The sequence below is a fragment of the Lygodium microphyllum genome, chromosome 18 (genome assembly GCF_053477565.2).
Source record: "Lygodium microphyllum isolate KBCC chromosome 18, Lygodium_microphyllum_v1.1.10, whole genome shotgun sequence".
Classification (NCBI taxonomy): domain Eukaryota; kingdom Viridiplantae; phylum Streptophyta; class Polypodiopsida; order Schizaeales; family Lygodiaceae; genus Lygodium; species Lygodium microphyllum.
The window spans coordinates 39,476,623-39,481,767 of NC_141152.1; the positions used below are offsets into that span (position 1 = coordinate 39,476,623).

General features: G+C 43.4%; 1 pseudogene; it reads left to right on the forward strand.

Annotated features, from left to right (window-relative positions):
* Window positions 1-1,891: 1,891 nt before the first annotated feature.
* On the forward strand, window positions 1,892-4,733 carry LOC148020774 (uncharacterized; annotated as a pseudogene).
* Window positions 4,734-5,145: the final 412 nt, after the last annotated feature.

Consider the following 5,145-nt stretch of genomic DNA (forward strand, 5'->3'; position numbering starts at 1 on the left):
CTGATTAGTGTTGCTTATTTGTATGAGGAGTGTATCCAACAATTGCATTATTTATTCTTGAACCAATGTGCTAGGTTGTTCATTCATTTATTCATTGTATCCTTAGATTTACCTCTTTTTCTTTTAAAAAAGTTAAATTAAATAAATTAAATTTAATTGTTTTTTTTTGTTTTTTAAATCTCACTGCAATACGGACAGCTAGACTAAGGTATGCTAGTTTATAATCTTTTTTTGGTACTTGACTACTTGATTCTGAATTTTTTTTAAAAAAAAGATAGTGTCTAACATCAATGATTGAAATGTTTTTGTTTGAAAATTTCAATCTTTTGATTATATACTATTGTTAGGGTTGATCGTCGTGTACGTGGCGGCATGGTAGTAGCTTGTGTGATGCTGATTGGGCGGTCCATTGATGGTGGTGGAAGTAGCTGGCAGTGGGCAGCTGGAGAGTGAGTGAGTGAGTGTGGTGTGGAGTCACTCTGGAGACAGTGTCGTCGTGGACAGTGCCACTTGCTCACTACTAGCATGGTCTCATAATGCGTTTAATTTGACTGCAGGGCGCCGTGCGGCCATGGCGATTCGGGAGTAGCAACGGCTCCTCTTCACCCCGAAAAAAGGCTCGCATCAGAGCCGCTACTTTATGCAGAAGTAAACCCATCCAGATTAACAAAACCCAACCCGCAAATAGAAACCCAACCAGCCGGAAACTTGGATCTGACGGAGCAACGGCGTCTCGAAATTCGGGGATGTTCGCAGCCACATGCAAAAGTAAACCCATCCAGGACTATAAATGCATCGCCAGTCGTTAAAATTGATGGCATGGGCTGGCAGTAAGAGATAGTAGATTCAGCGGGGCCCACTATCTCTGATACGTATTTTTGAATCGTGGACTACAAGTAAACCAAGCCATTAAAGTAAACTGTGTTGACCTGGTACCGAAAGCCGAAAAGCTCTCGGTATTACCCACAGGAAAATCCTGCACGCAGGGCGCATTCGTGTGTTGTTGTGAACCGAGGTTGGATGCCCATATTCCAAGCGCATACAAGCTCACGCGATCATTGGAACAAAGGTTTGAGGTTCATATTACGATTTCTTGGTCATGACTTCCACTACAAGGTGCATATCTCTCTCTCTTTCTTCCTCTCATATTTGCATTGGATGCATTGTGGCATTGGAATGATGTTTTGGTGATATATACGTATGTAGTCAACACGCATGGATTATGGAAAGCGACATTGAGATCGATGATCTCGACACGGATGAAGAGACATTAGATGGATCATCAAGCGACGAGGTTGAGATGCTTGATTTCTTAAGTGGAGACAATGATTCGGCACCACAAGAAATCACTAACAATGCACCAAGCCCAACTACCTATACCTCATCGAAGTACTTCTCTTTTAATAGAGAGACTTACAGCTTGATGGTCAGTGATTTGAGCGGGCAGAAGGCCATCACATTGGAGGTGCTCAAGCAACTCCACAGGAGGGAGTTGCTCGACTTGAAGAAGTGGAGAAGAATCAGAGAAGGTCTTTGCATTGGTAGAAATGGCGATGGATACATTACATTGGCCTTGAAATCGGAGCCATCATTGCGCATTGCATGTATAGAGGAGTGGGAGAGCATATTCCTTGAAAATCACATAAACAAGGTTACAGGTGCTCACGAGGGTATCAATGTCACAATTGATTCCATCAAATCCACGTGGTGTACTAACTTGAGAAGGCATGGCATTCCTCTTGCGTATGTGAGAGATCTCATCAGTGGGTGTACTTGCAAGGTGTTCACAAGGCCCCATGGTTATAAAGGCCCATTGTTCGTTCATGGGAAGGTTCAAGAAAGAAGAGCACCCATCTTGGAGTTTACTGTAGATAGATCTCTTGTTAAGCGGAGGCTTCAAGAAATCATGCTTGAACACAGTGTTAGGTTGGGCAAGGTTCGCTCAACCAAAAAGCATGGTTTAGGGAAGACAATAGTGGAATATGCATGTCATCGCAGTGGTAGAGCAACTCGAAAGGGATCCCAAATCCGCAGGTTGCGAACGTCGAAGAAATGTGATTGCCCTTTCAAGGTGCAAATAGAGTACAAAGACGATCTCTATGATGTCACTATACGAGTCCATGGACCACACGAGGGTCATGTACCTGGATCTCGTGCCGACTTGTATCACTTGCCGGTGCATCCAACTGTGATTGATTGTTGCAAGGATGACCTGTTTGACGTTGGGACATGTCGGCACGTTGCGAAGATGAGCCTTAGCAAGGAGCGGTTTCATTTGAAAAATGCCTCTCCATTGGATCGTGTCATTTATAGGTTCTTCATGATACCAAGGGAGGTACAGACACTATCATATCAAATTCGAACTGAAGGTATGCTACCTTCTAAGCCTTTGTCTATGGTTCTAGGTTGCTTTGAGCGTCAATGTTCTATGTGTCATCCTGTTGCAGGCAAACTTTCGAAGGATGATTGGATGGCAATGTATTTGGAGGCTCTCCGTCTACGAGATCAAAACAAGGTATTTGACATATTCTCATAAATGTTTATAAGCTGTGAAAATTAGTATATCTATTTGATACTATCATCTACATGGTCTTTTAGGTACTCTATTGCCAACCATACAATCCTCATGCCATAGAGGACAAGGACAAACCATTCGTACTGATAGTCCAAGACGAATGGATGTTGCAAATGAGTAAGAGGTTCTCAAATAACAATGCTTGGGCAATCGACAGCACATTCAAGACCAATGTGTTTGGTCTTCCGCTTTATGCGGCGGTTTTACCAAACCAACATGGGGTGGGTATCCCTATTTGGTTTATGCTATGCACTAGTGACAATGGGTCAAACCAAGAGATTATGGCTTTGCAAATCACCATGAGACTAGTCCTCTCTAGGATGGGAGATATTCGCCCTGCTGCCCTGGTGATTGATAAGTCCCAGCCAGAGCTGGAGGCTCTCTCGAAGGTTGTTCTGGAAGACCCTCATTGTTGGACCACTGACTACCTTGGTGGCAACAAGCGTCAATGAGCATGCCATATTATTCTATGCTGGTTCCACACAAAGAAAGCATGGGTTGAAAATCTCTTGCCACAGGTACACCTTTTCAATACCATTTTACTTTTAAGCATTGCCTTTTTGTGAGTTCCATGAGCTTGACAGTGAGTACTTTACATGTTCTTGCGTGAACCAAGGTCCCTACAGATGAGCGCGATCATGTGTATGCCTCTTTGTCCAATCTTATGCATTGCCCTACAGAGTCGCAGTTTGATGATATGTTTGAGCAATTGCTTCATCGTTATTCCGCTCATCCAAATGTGGTCCGATACGTTACCAATGGATGGTGTGGGAAAGATTGTATTTGGCGTGCAAGATGGCCCAAGTTTGGTCGCATGTTTCCACATGGCAATGTCGACACAACAAACCTCATCGAGAGACTTTGGCAATATATCAAGTACACTCTACTTGATGCTAGGATCAACAGGTCCATTTTGGATCTGCTGCACGCCCTTGTTGGTGACTCATCGTCGGGTTCTAGAATGGGTGGATCGGCTTTGGAGTTTTTCAAGCAAAAGCAAGAGATAGGTAATGTGGTCAATTTCCTTTCTATTTGCACTTTTGACCTTTCCTTAAAACGCATTGTTGTCTTATACATGTTTTTTATGCCAGCTGATTCTGAGCGCTTCAAAGTCTATGGGTCAAGCAAGAGTCATACGGCTAGATTGGCAGCAGGGGAGAAGATTCTTCAGCGGTATGAGCAAGATCCATCCTCTCTTCAAGTCATTAACGAGGGGACCATGTTGTTTAAAATAGCAAGCACCACCCAACATGCAAAATGGTATCATGTAAGTGTACAATCAAACTACTGTGATTGCCCTGATTGGTCGACTGACTGTAAACATCTTCATGGTTTGAGGCTCATCTTGAAGAGCTATTTTCCTCACCTTCATGAGGTTCTCCCCATCATCGATAGTGCGCATGTCTTTGATGACATAAAGGAAAGACCAGGTGGCGATAAAATCACAGGATTGGAGGGATCATCTTCCGATGGTGGCGTGCAGAAAGGGGAACTCGTGTCCTCCATCGCAGACTTTAGAGACCTCCTTCAAAGGATCGAGGATGGGATTCCATCCTACACAGCGGCACAGATGGATGCTTGTATGCGCCAAGTGGAAAGTGCTAAAGAGTCTCTTGTTCACATGTTCACACCACAGGAGATTGACATGCCTAAAAAGGGTGGGATCTATCAGATCCAGGAAAATGTGACACAGACGCGCCTAGGGCATGGCAAGGATCATCGTCATCGTCCAAATGAGAGGGGGGAGTCCTCATCACAACCCAAGCGTCCATCTATTACAGGCGTGTTAAGGCGCAAGCATCAACGAGGGAGGGGTCGTGTAAGGTTTAGCCCAAAACCGCGGATATATTGTCCTCATTGCTGCACCAAAACATTTTTGGTGGACCCTCTCGCAGTGTATTCATGCAATACTTGCCATGCACTACTCCCTCTATCCCTGCGGTATGCTCCTCATCCAGCGGATTCTATCTTGATCGGCAAGGCGGTGCGATTGTATGGTGAGTCTTACATTGGCACTTGTCGTATTTTGTATTGCACCTACAACAGTGAGAATGAGGAGCGTCAGTTTTCTCTCTCGTTCCCTGATGGGTCCACGATCACAGAAGTCTTGGCATCTAGGTTCAAAATGTTTGTACTGTACACACGATTCTCCATCTAATGGATAACGTTCTCCTGGATTTTATCTTGCTCTATTTGCTGGAATTAGCTAGTTTTTATGGTGGTGTTTTGGATTTTATGGTAGTGTCGTATTGGATAATTATATGATTTTACTAATTAGAAATTAGTGTGTATATTTGGCAACACATCCAACAGGTTATTTCTTATCACTACATGTTCATGTAATCCAGATGTGACATGCTCTCATATTTAAAGAGTTGCGCAAATATTGATAGCTTAAGTTAGTAATGATGGGTGCATTGTTGGGAAGCATAGTTGACACATGTGATAAAGCAAGTTGAACCACACATCCCATGGAATAATGTAACCGCAATACTATGGTGCAATGAAATCATGAGATTAGTAGCATTAAATCGTGAGATTAGTAACATTGAATCATTGGTGACTACACA